The 14,667-nt window shown below is 39.6% G+C and overlaps 1 protein-coding gene across 6 annotated transcripts in view; it reads right to left on the bottom strand.

Moving 5' to 3' along the window:
- The window catches only part of RHBDD1 (rhomboid domain containing 1), a 201,228-nt gene that overhangs the window by 155,325 nt on the left and 31,236 nt on the right, over positions 1–14,667 (bottom strand). The window contains exon 1 of one of the 6 annotated variants that reach the window (XM_032754185.2): positions 10,706–10,744. The exons of the other annotated variants lie outside the window; for them this stretch is intronic. The gene's annotated coding sequence lies outside the window, so the exon portion shown is untranslated. Of the gene's footprint in view, positions 1–10,705; positions 10,745–14,667 lie in introns of those variants that run through there. 6 annotated transcript variants of the gene reach the window in all.

The raw sequence follows: 14,667 nt of genomic DNA on the forward strand, positions 1-14,667 counted from the left end.
TCAAGCAATTCTCCTGCCTCAGCCTCCTGAGTAGCTGGGACTACAGGCACCCGCCACCACGCCTGGTTAATTTTTGCAGTTTTAGTAGAGACAAGGTTTCACCATGTTGGCCAGGCTGGTCTTTAACTCCTGACCTGAGGTGATCCACCTGCCTCAGCCTCCCAAAGTGCTGGGATTACAGGCGTGAGACACTGTACCCGGCCTACACTTCCATTCTTTAATCAAACCTACAAAAGTTAGAAGTTTTCATTACTCAAATATTCAAAATACCACATGCTTTTAATTTTCTCAGACAAATCAGAATTAGAGGGGATAAATTCTCTATCAAATATGCCCCTATTTTTCCTTTTCTGATTTCTCTATCAAAAGTTGTTTTACTATCCTTCATACAAACTTTAAAAATGAGATTCATTTAATTTTGGCATTTGTTTACTTGACTGCATGTCTTAAATGTGCCAAGGTTTCAAGTCTGATTATAGTTATTCAAGGACACAAGCAACACTGCGTTTGGCCAGATGCTTTTAGTAAGATAAATAAGTACAATATTCACTGTGAGTATATAATCCTGACCACCAATTTCAACAAAGAAGTAATGGAAAAATAAAAACAAGAACCCAAGATCAGATGTTCTGACAGCACATGCAGCTCAATGAACAAACTGCATTTACATTCATTGTGCATGTTTCTCTTCCAGATAGCACACAAGGTCAAACTACTAACTGTCAGTTACAATAAGCTTCTAAACTTCTGGTCAATTACCTGGTTAATAACAAAAGACAAGGCTATGACATCAGTATGGTTATAATTAATTTACACAGATCAGCTTCCTGTTAATCAAATATATCTTTAAAAGCATTTAATTATTTTTCACCTAGAAAGCAACATTCAGCTTTCTTAAATGAAAAGCAATCTTGCTGAATTCAACACGAAAGGCTGTCAGGCTGCTCTAAGACATAAAGAACAAACGGCTTCACAGGGCATACTGCTGCAATACAGGAGCTGTTGCCACATTCACAGCAAACAGAAGCACAAATGATGGATAATACAACACATTTTAACAGTTTCAGAATATAAAGAAGATGTCAGGGAACTGAAAGTAAAGAGATGGGCTTTGGGAAAAGAAATGTCCCGGTGCTTTTTGCCAAAATTATATACAAGGGTGGCAATATTAACATACGCAGAATAGGACAGCAGTTAAGGGCATGGTCCTTGGCTCTACAATACACCAGCCACGTGCTCTTAGGAAAGTTAACCTTCAGAGTTTCACTTGTAAAAGAAGATAACATAGGCTCATTTGGTTTCACAAGGATTAAATGGGATTATATATGTATATATATTTATTACACAAAATCACAAATTGTGACAAATAAGACTTAAAATAGTTTTAAAATGTTTTTGTGATAACATAGTAACTAATGAGCATTTTCCATGACTTTCTGTGACCCTACATTTTAAAAGTACATAATGTGATTAAATTACACATGCATTTTTTTAAAAGTATAACAAATATAGAGAAGAAACCTGAAAGCAGAAATTATGTTTTTCATTAAAATAAACTTTATGTAAAATCTCAAACTAGGATCTCTGTCAAGATTATCTGATGATTTGAGAATTTAATGAGCCTCCATTTTAGGAAGAAAAAAAATGTCAGCATCAGCTGGCAAAATTCTTTCTCCACCTTTTAAAAGTGTTATATAGTATAAACGAAAATGATTAGACTATATTTACACATAAAAAATAACGGCTAAAAAATGAAACTACCAGATTTTGTATATAATCTTAAATTCTGCTCCACTGCTAGGTGAATTAGTGCCAACTCCAATTCTGACCCATCACCATTTATGATCTCCAGTATCAATCATAAGCCAGTTTCTTCTCTCACAGACCACAAGGTTTAGTGTAATGAGGGCTCATTAAAGTTCTCCAACTGACAGCCCTCCAGACCTAGGTTTTTAAACCAGGAGGCACACAGGGAACAGCAATGCCAGCGTCCCATGATCGCTGCTTCAACAGGATTTAAGTAGTTCCATTTTCAGGTTTACTCTGCACCACATTTCTTTGTCTACCTAAAGTCAATGAAAAAATGAGAGCTACCACCACTCCCTGCTCCCATTTAAATTAATCTGTGTAGGAAGTGTTTGTGAATTATTTATGTAACTCAAGTCTTCCCCGCACAACAACTAGTGAAAAGGGAGAAAAGCATGCCACACTTCAAATATATGTTATATTACCACAAACAACATGAGATGTCCACAAATTATTAAGTGATAGGAAACAGCTTAGGGCTTTTTGCCTGCATAGCATCAATACTTCATTCTTTCAGTAACAGGAATCTGTCTCCCACTCCCATTGGATGTGGTCTTTGGCGGGAGTCCGGGGGGCGCGGGGGCAGCTATCAATCAAGGGTGCCATTTCCAATACTAATCCAAGGTGATAGTGACCAAAGTTGGAATAATAACTATTTCCCTGGAATTTAAAACTTGTGCTGAGAAACTATGTGACCAACAACTTTTGGAGCTAGTTCTCAGAGCATTAATTTGAAGAGTTTTCCAGATCTACCAAGTCTCCCCAAACCTCAAGAGTACACTTAGCTGCTGATCTTTATGCACATAAACCAGAAAATCTAGAAGAAATGGCTAAATTCCTGGACTCATACACCCTCCCAAGACTGAACCAGGAAGAAATTGAATCCCTGAATAGACTAATAAATGAATTCTGAAATTCAGACAGTAAAAGATAGCCTACCAACCAAAAAAAGCCCAGGACCAGATGGATTCACAGCTGAATTCAAGGAAGAGCAGGTATCATTCCTGCTGAAACTATTCCAAACAATTGAAAAGGAAGGACTCCTCCCCAACTCCTTCTGTGAATCCAGCATTATGCTGATACCAAAACCTGGCAAGAGATACAACAACAAAAAGAAAACTTCAGGCCAATATCCTTGATGAACATCAAGGCAAAAATCCTCAACAAAATACTGGCAAACTGCATCCACCAGCACATCAAAAAACATCTACCACGATCAAGTTGGCTTCATCCCAGGGTGCCAGGTTGGTTCAACATATACAAATCAATAAATGTGATTCATCACATAAACAGAACTAAAGACAGAAACCACATAATTACCTAAATTGATGCAGAAAAGGTCTTTGATAAAATTCAACATCCCTTCATGTTAAAAACTCTCAATAAACTAGGGATTAAAGGCACTTACCTCAAAATAGTAAGAGCCATATATGACAAACCCACAGCCAATATCATACTGAATGGGCAAAAGCTAGAAGCATTCCCCTTGAAAACCAGCACAAGACAAGGATGCCCTCTCTCACCACTCCTATTCAACATAGTATTGGAAGTTCTGGCCAGCGCAATCAGGCAAGAGAAAGAAATAAAGGGTATTCAAATAGGAAGAGAGGAAGTGAAATTATCTTTGTTTGCAGATGACATGATCCTATATCTAGAAAACCCCATCGTGTCAGCCCAAAAGCTTCTTAAGCTGATAAGCAACTTCAGCAAAGTCTCAGTATACAAAATCAATGTGCAAAAATTGCTAGCATTCCTATACACCAACACCAGGCAAGCAGAGACCCAAATCATAAATGAACTCCCATTCACAACTGCTACAAAAAGAATAAAATACCTAGGAATACGGCCCACAAGGGAAGTGAAAGACCTCTTCAAGGAGAACTACAAACCACTGTTCAAAAAAATCAGAAAGGACACAAATAAATGGAAAAACATTCCATGCTCATGAACAGAAAGAATCAATATCATGAAAATGGCCATACTGCCCAAAGTAATTTATAGATTTAATGCTATTCCCATTAAACTTTCATTGACATTCTTCACAGATTTAGATAAAACTATTTTATGGAATTGAAAAGAGCCCAAGTAGCCAAGACAATTCTAAGCAAAAAGAACAAAGCTGGAGGCATCACACTACCAGACTTCAAACTATACCACAAGGCTACAGTAACCAAAACAGCATGGTACTGGTACAAGAACAGATACATAGACAGATGAAACAAAATAGATAACTCAGAAACGAGACCACACAACTACAACAATTTGATCTTTGACAAACCTGGCCAAAACAAGAAATAGAGAAAGGATTCCCTATTTAATAAATGGTGCTAGGAGAAATGGGTAGCCATATGCAGAAAACTGAAACTAGACCCCTTATATTACATACAAAAATCAATGAATTAAAGACTCACAATGAATTAAAGACTTAAATGTCAAACCCAAAACTATAAAAACCCTAGAAGAAAATCTAGGCAATACCATTCAGGACATAGGTATGGGCAAAGATTTCATGATGAAAACACCAAAAGCAATTGCAACAAAAGCAAAAATTGACAAATGGGACCTGACTAAACTAAAGAGCTTCTGCACAGCAAAACAGACTATCATTAGAGTGAACAGACAACCTACGAAATGGGAGAAAATTTTTACAATCTATCCATCTGACAAAGGTTTAATATCCAGAGTCTACAAGGAACTTGTATTTAGGAGAAAAAAACAACCCCATTAAAAAGTGGGCAAAGGACATGAACAGACACTTCTCAGAAAAAAAGCTCAACATCACTGATCATTAGAGAAATGCAAACCAAAACCACAATGAGATACTATCTCACGCCAGTCAGAATGGCTATTATTAAAAAGTCAAAAAACAACAGATGCTGGCGAGGTTGCAGGGAAAACAGAATGCTACTACACTGCTGGTGGAAGTGTAAGTTAGTTCAACCATTGTATAAGACAGACAGGCGATTCCTCAAAGACCTACAGGTAGAAATACCATTTGACCCAGCACTCCCATTACTGGGTATATACCCAAAGGAATAGAAATCATTCTATTATAAAGATACATGCATGCATGTGTTCAATGTGGCACTATTCACAATAGCAAAAACATAGAATTGACCTAAACGCCTATCAATGATAGACGCATAAAGAAGATGTACATATGAAATATTATGCAGCCATACAAAGGAATGAAATCATGTCCTTTGCAGGGACATGGATAAAGCTAGAAGCCATTATCCTCAGCAAACTGACATGGGAACAGAAAACCAAACAGTGCATGTTCTCACTTATAACTGGGAGCTAAATGATGAGAACACATGGACACACGGCAGGGGGCCTGTCAGGGAGGTGTGGTAGGCAGGGAGGAACAATAGCTAATGGATGTGGGGCTTAATACCTAGGTGACAGGATGATCTGTGCAGCAAACCACCATGGCACATGTTTACCTATGTAACAAACCTGCACATCCTACACATGTACCCTTGAACTTAAAAGCTGAAGGAAAAAAAATTAGCTGGGTGTGGTGGCACATGTCTGTAGTCCCAGCTACTAGGGAGGCTGAGGTGGGAGGATCAACTGAGCCCAGGAGGTCCCGGCTGCAGTGAGTCAAGATCACACCACTGCACTCCAACCTGGGTAACAGAGTGAGACTCTGTCTCAAAAAAAAAATAAATAAATGAATGAAAAATGAATACGCCTTGAAAGAAAAAAAAAAAGAAATTTCCTTCAATATGTTAGGATGAGGGCGACTACATGGGCAGTGTGTACAAAATTCATTCCTAGATTTGTTCAAATTTAGAATCATAACTGATTCATTGCAACACACATAATTGCAATATTGCTGGTATCAGTAATGTATTTTTAAAAAACGTAGTGAAGTTTTTTTCACAGTATTGCCCAAGAGACTTTTTACTCAAGAAAAAAAAACCCCTAATTATATGCAGTTGCCAAAACACACATATACACACACAAGTCCACACACACACACACACACACACACACCCCTATATATTATTTATAAAACTGAAGTCATTGTAAATAACATTTATATTTATTTCATTCATTACTATCCTGATATTGTGACTTTGCATTAAAAATGCATAAGCAAGTTAACACCTGGAGAAACAGCTGTTGGTGTAATGACAACATTCCTGGAGCTAATGCCAGAAGATCTGGGGTCAAATATGGATGCCATCATGTACTAGTATGTGGCCTTGGGCAAATCATACAATCGATACTGTAGAGCTTCTGTTTCTTTATCCATAGACGGCAAAAAATTCCACTTACATCCTAGAATCACCATCAAGAATAAATGAAATAGGGTATTATGTTAAAGTGTGTAGCACATCACCTAGGTTTTTCACTCTCCTTTCCTCTCCTTAATGAGCTTTTCCTGCCCTTAGAACTAGATTCTATTGCTGTGTAATTATGAGGTGCATGTAACAATGTCCAAGAAACTAGATGGTAAATAACCCCACATGCAAACCGGAATGCACACACTGTTAGTTGGCCATCATGTAGATCCCAAACGGCTCTTGCCCACTATCTGTTGCTTCCCGGAAATTTGATAGATTTTCTTCCTTGAAACAGCCTAAGTTATCTATGGGCTTTGAAATATCACCATCATGACATTGCCACAAAGCATCTGGTTGATTGAAAGTAACTCCCCCTCCCCCATGCTCCAGCTGTCACCAGGAAACCCTCTTCAGTGTGTGAAAAAGACAATGTAATATCACTACCACTATTAGTAACAATCTAACAAATACTTAGCATTTGAAATTATTTTTCTTATGAAGGCTCATTATTAACTAAAAATTAACTCTCTAAAAAAAACACTTTACTATATAAATATAGAGTAGTTGCTTCCATACAACAAAAAAATGTTAGGGCTACAAACACAAGTAATACATTTCCTTTGACTCCTTGTTTCTTTTTCCCTGAGTCATTTCTAATCCTAAACAACAGTCAGTTAAAATGCCAAATAGCTTTTAATAGTGATACAGCTGTCGCAGCTTGGAGGGATTTTTTTAAAAGCTAATTACTCAAAAAAGTGCACAAAATCCTACTTTGTAAAATACGGGTCAGGTGGATTTTTTTTTTTCTCAATAATCACTCACTCGCCTGCATGAGAAGCCATCCATATGGTGACATGGCTGACAACCTTGGAAATTGTCTTCAGAACAAGTTTGTGAATCCCACTTACCAGAATTCTTAATACCATTACTTTTTAGGTATAGCTCATGCCCTGAGGATTTCTATTCCACCACAGAGTTTCACGTCCAGCTCCCCAGAATCCTAGGTTCCCTAGGCACGCCTCCTAGTATCGCTGCCAAGGACCAAGAGCCTGTGCCCTTCAACTTCACTGTTCTTAAAGCTTCTCGGCTCCTGAGTTTTACAGATAAGATTCTGTTTAAGAGGCTCCCTGTTGAAAAAAGATATGAGGTCCACTGCTTACACGGCTATGACTGCAACATAAAAGGAAATCTACCTTTTAAAGAATCGCTTCCGTTTTTAATAGTTTTTCTAAAGAACGTTTACATATACATATATGTATCTAATTTTACATAGATGTATAGAAAATTTCCTTTTATACTTGGTCCCCACTCCCATATTCCAATACACTGACAAATAAACAAAATTATGACCTAGTGTGAGTCAAGTATTTTCTGCACTCATACATTCATATGCAATATAAACACACAGAAATACATGTAAGAGATTTTGTTATCCCTTATTAAAAATGGAATGTAAAACTTTTCACTTTGCTATTAAGAATTCGTGTTTTAAAAAAATAATAGCAATTTCAGGGCTAACAGCATTTTCTCATCCTTTGATGCATACCTTCAATGAGGTCTCATTTCCTGTAACAGTGTCCCCTTCTCTAGCTGACTGTCCCCATTAACTAACTGAAGATACTTTATTACTCATCCCCTGACCTTTGGATGTTTACCTTGCTGTAAACATCCAAAACAATTTCTAGAAGTTGCTCTGTTACAGTGATAAAACTGAAGATGGTGTTTTTTCACGTTAAAGTTTCAACTTTTTTCAAGTGTTTGTTTTTTCTCATTCACAATAATGTGAAAGCTTTGACTCCATTTCAGCATTTTATGGTTAAAAAGAAAAGCAGTGCAGTTAGGTAATAAAATTACCTCATTTATAAAAACATTATAAAATGAATGGCATAAAGTTAGGTTTGAGGTGACAAATACCTTTTTTCCCTTTGTCTGACACACATTTACTGAGCCTCTGTGCCTAAAACAAGGTGGACATGTTTTATGTGTCATTTCATTTAATTCAACGGCCTGAAGTAGCCCATCCTATGACTCCTACTTTACAGAAATTCAAGTGGGGAGGATGTTAATTTGTCTAATGGACACAATCACTAAGTAGCAGAGGCAAGATTCAGAGCAGGGCTTGTCTGACCTAAAACCACGGATAGCGATCTGCCTCTCCCATAAGGAGAACAAAAAAAAATATTTCCAGAATATTATTTATTTCTAGAAATATATTAGCATATATAATATATAAATATAATATAAATAATTGGAATATAAATTCTAATTTATAATCTAATATAAATAATTAGAAATTCTATAACCTAATATAAATAATGTATAATATTAATATATAATAAAAATATAATCTAATACAATTAGAAATTATTTCCAGAATAATCCATTCAAAGTGACTCATGTTTATCTGGAAACTCTCTCAATATCCAGGAGCCATGGTGTAGCCTTGGGAGCAGTGTGCTCTAATCAAAACGACATGTGTAGGCCACGGTTTGGAACTGACCTTCTCAACATTGCAACATTGCAGTGAATGTAGCCTTTAGAGCAGCTGCTTTAAATCCTGAATATTTCTTTCTCCCCCTACAATGGGCCCCTGAAAGAGGTAAAGTTGTAAGGAAACACTGCATCTAAAAAACACAGCAGGTTGAGGGCACCCCTGTGATCCTTCCTGAAAATGGAGGTATCTAGAGCAGACATGAGATCTTTTGCTACTGTGGAGTTGTACGACATATGGGAAACAAAGATAAGGACTGAAACATATTCAGCCTTGGCTTTTGTTTGCAAGTCACTGTTACAATACTTCTCAACTCTAAAACTAGTGCTTACCTCTGGTCTTTACCAAATTCTGGGTCAAAGAAGGTATAACTAAACTGAAGACGAGGCAGGTGGATCACCTGAGGTCAGGAGTTCGAGACCAGCTTGGCAAACGTGGTGAAACCCCGCCTCTACTAAAAATACAAAAATTAGCCGGGCATGGTGGCAGACGCCTGTAATCCCAGCTACTTGGGAGGCTGAGGCAGGAGAATCGCTTGAACCCAGGAGGCAGAGGTTTCAGGGAGCCAAGATCACACCATTGCACTCCAGTCCCTAGGCGGCAGAAAGAAACTGTCTCCAAATAAACACATAAAACTGAAGAGATCAGAAGCCCAAAGAATTAAAAACTACTCTTCAACATAAATACTAACGCTATTCTTAAAAATCCTACAACCACAATAGCATTAGTATGCACTGCTTTAACTTTTAACTGAACATCCTGCATCCAACAACCTTTACACAGAATTGAGAATCCCGAGGTAAACAAAATACCCTCTAAGCAGTGGTCCCAATATCCATGCACATTGCTCATATCTACCCCGCTGAAGAATCCTTCCAGCACAAACTATGTACTTATTTTATGCAGTTCTATTAAGTTATTTAATAACATCTTTGAGGGTTTTCTATGTGTTTGGTGTTACACATTTTTCTTGCATCTTCATATTCCAGCCCTGTAAGGTAACACGTCCAAGTTTTTCCATCTAGGAATTACTTCAATTCAAATTCCATTATATGTGACTCCACAATGGGTGTTATCACTGCGCCATTAATTCTCAAACTTTAGCGTCCAGGCGCATTGATATCAACTGGAAGGCTTGTTAAAATACATTTCTGATTCAGTAAGTTTGGGGTAAGACCCCAAAATGTGCATTTCCAAGAAGTTCCCAAGTGATGCTGATCCTAGCGTCCTGGGATTATTTAGAAACCAATGTACTTCTATTCTTCTTTGAAAGAATACTTGCTTTCCACAGCGATGGCAGGCCCGCAGCAAACCAGAAGCCTTTAAAGTTTATTAAAACAACCTCAAAAAGACACACAGCTGTGAGAAACTAGATAAAACCTTCTAATAGGCAATTTCAAAGGCGGGGGGGGGGGTAGCCTGGGAGTCACTGAGTGTACTGCAAAGAGACCTGAACACCTCGATAATTGAATCATAACTAGGCAGGCAATCATTCACTTTGACAGTAACGCTGAGTCTTCAAAAGAGTTTATGCTCAGTTTAGAAAAAAAATAAGGCTGTGATCCGTTTCTTGCAAATGTTTATCCAAAGGTTTTTAGGGTTTGGGCAGAAAGGGTTTACTTTGGCGGATTTTTTGTCCTCTAATAAAAGTTATTACTGCGGTGAGGGTTAGACTTGTTCTGAGAAACTGAAAGCTGTCCCAAGAGCACCTGAAACTGCATGCTCTGTTGCTGATGCAACATCACTTCAAACTTCCTGCTTTCAAAAGGAACCCTTTAAACTCGCTCAGCGACAACCCCTTCCTCCGAGTATGGGCACATCGTTCCCGTGCGGTCCGGTGGAGATGGGGCAACGTCGACAGGACCCCAGGTGGAGTTGCCCCAGGAAACGCCCTCCCCGCTCTCGGACTTACGCCGGACAGGGAGGCTGTGCCTCCAACCCCACCATGCCTCCCTCGCCCTGGCCCCTCGGGAGGCGCCGACCTCCGCCCAGCAGCCCCAGCCCGGCCGCCAGCACCCGCAGCCCGGGGAAACGCCCGCAGCCCGGGGAAGCGGCGAAAGTTGCCGCTCAGAACCGACGACAGGAGCCAGACCAAACAGACGCGGAAACTCACGCTCTCTACGACTCGCCTGCGTCCCCACGTCTTCGCGCGCAGGTGCGTCATCACGCACGCTCCGGATCCCGGGCGCTCCAGGCTCCTGGGGGCCGGGTGCGGGAGGGGAGGGCCTTAAAGCGGACGGCTGGGCTGCGGCGCATGCTTAGTTGTGCGCGCCCGTTCTCTGCTGTCTGCGGACCGCGTGCGGCGGCAGTGGCCCCGAGGGGGCCGCGAGGGCACAGCCGGGCAGGACCGCGGCAGAGCGCAGTAAGGAGAGTGTGGACCCTCGCCCTGTCCTCCAAGCTCCATGTGCAATGTGGATAGTAATATTCCTTACTGCCATAAATTGCCACTGGCCGCTCACGACGCGTAAAGCAAACAAGCGACCTGCGTTCAAGGGACCTGACGACTAGGGGAGAAGCAGCGAGTGGGTCCCGGCCGCCTACCCTAGCGGGCACCTCTGCCCAGGTTCTCTGCCGGGAAGCTTCGTCCTTTCGGGGCCCAGCGCAGCCGCAGGCTGGGGAGCTGCTGCCTGGAAGGGTCAGATACCTCCTGTTAGGCGGAGGATGGGAAAGACACTCTCCTGCTTCAGGAGCTATCTGCAGACAGCGGGAGGGCGGCTTATCGCAGAGTCCCAGAGCCAGCCAGCGAGGCAAGGTCGCGGGTGCACCTTTCACTCCCAGAAGCTTGGGTCTGGGACTGCACCACGCAGTGTTTGCCCATTTTGAGGGCTTTAGGTGTTTCGTATTTCAGTTAATAGAATTTCGATTAATAGATCATTTGATACCATTTTAATTGTTTGCGACTCGGGAGCAAGTTTTATGTTCAGCTGTAGGAGTCAGGCTAAGTTAAATGTTGCAATGCTATATTTATTTAATATGATATGAAAAAACTATCTTACAGCCGGGCACGGTAACTCACGCCTGTAATCCCTGCACTTTGGGAGGTCGAGGCAGGAGGATCACTTGAGCTCAGGAGTTTGAGACCAGCCTGACAACATAGTGAGACCTTGTCTCTATTTAAAAAACAACAACAGGCCTGGCGCGGTGGCTCACGCCTGTAATCCCAGCACTTTGGGAGGCTGAGGCGGGCGGGTCACCTGAGGTCAGGAGTCAAAACCAGCCTGGCCAACATGGCGAAACCCCGTCTCTACTAAAAATACAAAAATTAGCCAGGCATGGTTGCAGGCACCTGTAATCTCAGCTACTCGAGAGGCTGAGGCAGGCGAATCCTTGAACCCGGGAGGCAGAGGTTGCAGTGAGCCGAGATCGCGCCCCTGCACTCCAGCCTGGGCGACAGAGTGGGACTCCATCTCAAAAAAAAAAAAAAAAATTCTATTTGGTGTGGAATTTTCTGATAGCTAGGGTAAAGATGCTGTTTTTCCAAGAAGGAATCCGAATAGCCGAATACAGGTGGTTTAGTGTTGCTCTTTGTTTATTGGAAGTTGTAGCAGCTGTGTTTAGAAAGTCTGCTAAAACGAAAACTGCCTAAACCAGAAGAGTTTATCTTTTGCCATTGTGTATTAAAATTCTTCATAGAAATATTTATTTTGGAGTTTGAAATTTAAGTGAAAATGTGGCTTATGCATAGGTGTGGGTGTATATATGACTTTCAAGTGACAAAGAAGATTCTTAGCAAATTGTATGTGTTGCTTAAGACTTATAAGTTACCCCTTTCCTAGAAAAACAATATACTCCCCCAGAAGCTCAGCTGACAATGAGAAACTGCATTTCTGGAAATGAAAAGTCAAATGAATGTGGGGAAAAGTAAATTGCCTATAGAGGTATTTTCTGTATTTCCCTAGAGGGGGAAATGTGTAATTTCTCAAAAGGAAGAAGTCCTCATTTATCCTTCTGAACCACAATCATGTGAATCCATTCAATTAATATTAATCCTATCTTCTATTCTCCATCACTCTCTACATCTTTCTATAATTGCATCATTTTCTTGTCTGTATAATACATCAAATGCAAAGGTGATTTTAAGGGAGCCACAAATCAAGAAGTCTCAATTCAATAATTTCATTAAAATGTAGCAATGTATAGGGATTAAGAATATTCTTAGGTAATTATGTTCTGTTTCAAATATCAGTGAAAATTTTCATAGACATTTAAGAGGTAAAAGACATTTAACAGATAGAAAAAAAAATCTGCCTTTTTAAAAATGACCTTCTCTTTTGTCCTACGTGATTTGTTGAGCAGACTGGGATTTTTATAAGTTTCTTTTGAAATGAGCATGTTGTAATATGCTCATATCCCATTTCAATTGACAAACATCACTTGGATAATAATTGTATATCTTAAATGTTAAACATATGAAGCAATCAGCAGCAGCATCTTTTCTCTGAGCAAGGCTTAAAAATACCAAAGAATCAATGCCAGAAGAAATTCTTTAACTTAAAATATATGTAATGACTACATTACCATATAAAACAATGATTTCTAAATGTTCAAAAGTGTGTATCTTACATGAGACGAGGCAGCACTATGCACATTGTGCGTAATATGTGAGACATTGAATGGTATAAAATAAATTTTAACTTTTATCTAAGGCTTACAGGAAAAGCAGCAATACCTATGATTAAGCCACCTGACTTAAATGAGTGTTTTTAAGATGTGGTGCTTGCACATAAGCAGAGGAGTGGTGGTAACAACCCTTGTACAGTTCACAAATCCAGGACTGGAACTGGCAGGAAGGTAGACAAGTGTCATTCTCAGATTTCAGAACCCAGCCTGAAAGTGAGAGGACGTCAGGCAACTACCGTGCAACAACAGCATGCAACAAATACACAACTGGATTATCTTTTTAAGGGAGAAGCTTGTTTGGGTTTCTAATTGCTTTTAATGAACCAAGTATTGATTACTGTTTTACCCAAAACTGTACCAAAATATTGTATAACTGATCAAATAATTTATAGCTTTCTTGTTATAGAAAAGCTTGCAAATTAAATAATTCAAATCTCAATTTAAGAACTGTAAAAGTGAGAAATTGGTTCATGTACCATAATGATAATAATACCAACAATACTTAACAGTAGACTATGCAGACACTAACCATAAGAGATTTGTAGTGGCTATACTAATATCAGATGAAATAGACTTTAAGAAAGAATTTTTTTTTCTTTTTTCTTTTTTTTGAAGTGCAGTGGCACAATCTCGGCTCACTTCAACCTCCGCCTCCCGGGTTCAAGCAATTCTCCTGCCTCAGCTTCCCAAGTAGCGGGGATTACAGGTGCCCACCACTACGCCTGGCTAATTTTGTATTTTTTTTAGTAGAGATGGGGTTTCACCATGTCGGCCAGGCTGGTCTCAAACTCCTGACCTCGTGTGATCCACTGGTCTCGGCCTCCCAAATGGGATTACAGGCCAGCGTGCCTGGCCAACAAGAAATATTTCTAGAGACAGAAATTCCATACTGATAAGAGAGTCAATACATTGAGAAGATACAACAGTTATAAATGTGTATGCACCCAGTAACAGAGCCCTAAATTCATGAAGCAAAAATGATTGAATTGAATAGAGAAGTATACAAACAATAGCAGTTTGATATTTCAGTATCCTACTCACAATAATGTGTAGAACAACCAGGCAGAAAATCACTAAGTATATAGAAGCCTTGAACAAGACTCTCAACCTAACTAATATGTACAGACCACTGTACTTAATGACAGCTGAATTTATGTTCTTTTTAAAAAGTATACTCTCCAGGATATCCCTATGGTAGGCCATAAATAACTGTCAGTAAATTTAAAAGAATTGGGATCATACAAAGTACATTCTCTAGTTACAATGGAATTAAATTAGGGATTGACAATAGAAATTTGGAAAATCCCCAGATGTTTGGAAATTAGATTACTCATGGGACAAGGAAGAAGTACTAAAGGAAATTAGAAAGTATTTTGTTTTTTTGTTTTTTTGTTTTTGCTTTTTTTTTTTTTTGAGACGGAGTCTCGCTCTGTCCCCCAGGCTGGAGTGCAGTGG

This window comes from Hylobates moloch, unplaced genomic scaffold, assembly GCF_009828535.3.
Source record: "Hylobates moloch isolate HMO894 unplaced genomic scaffold, HMol_V3 SCAFFOLD_1, whole genome shotgun sequence".
NCBI classification, from domain to species: Eukaryota; Metazoa; Chordata; class Mammalia; order Primates; family Hylobatidae; genus Hylobates; species Hylobates moloch.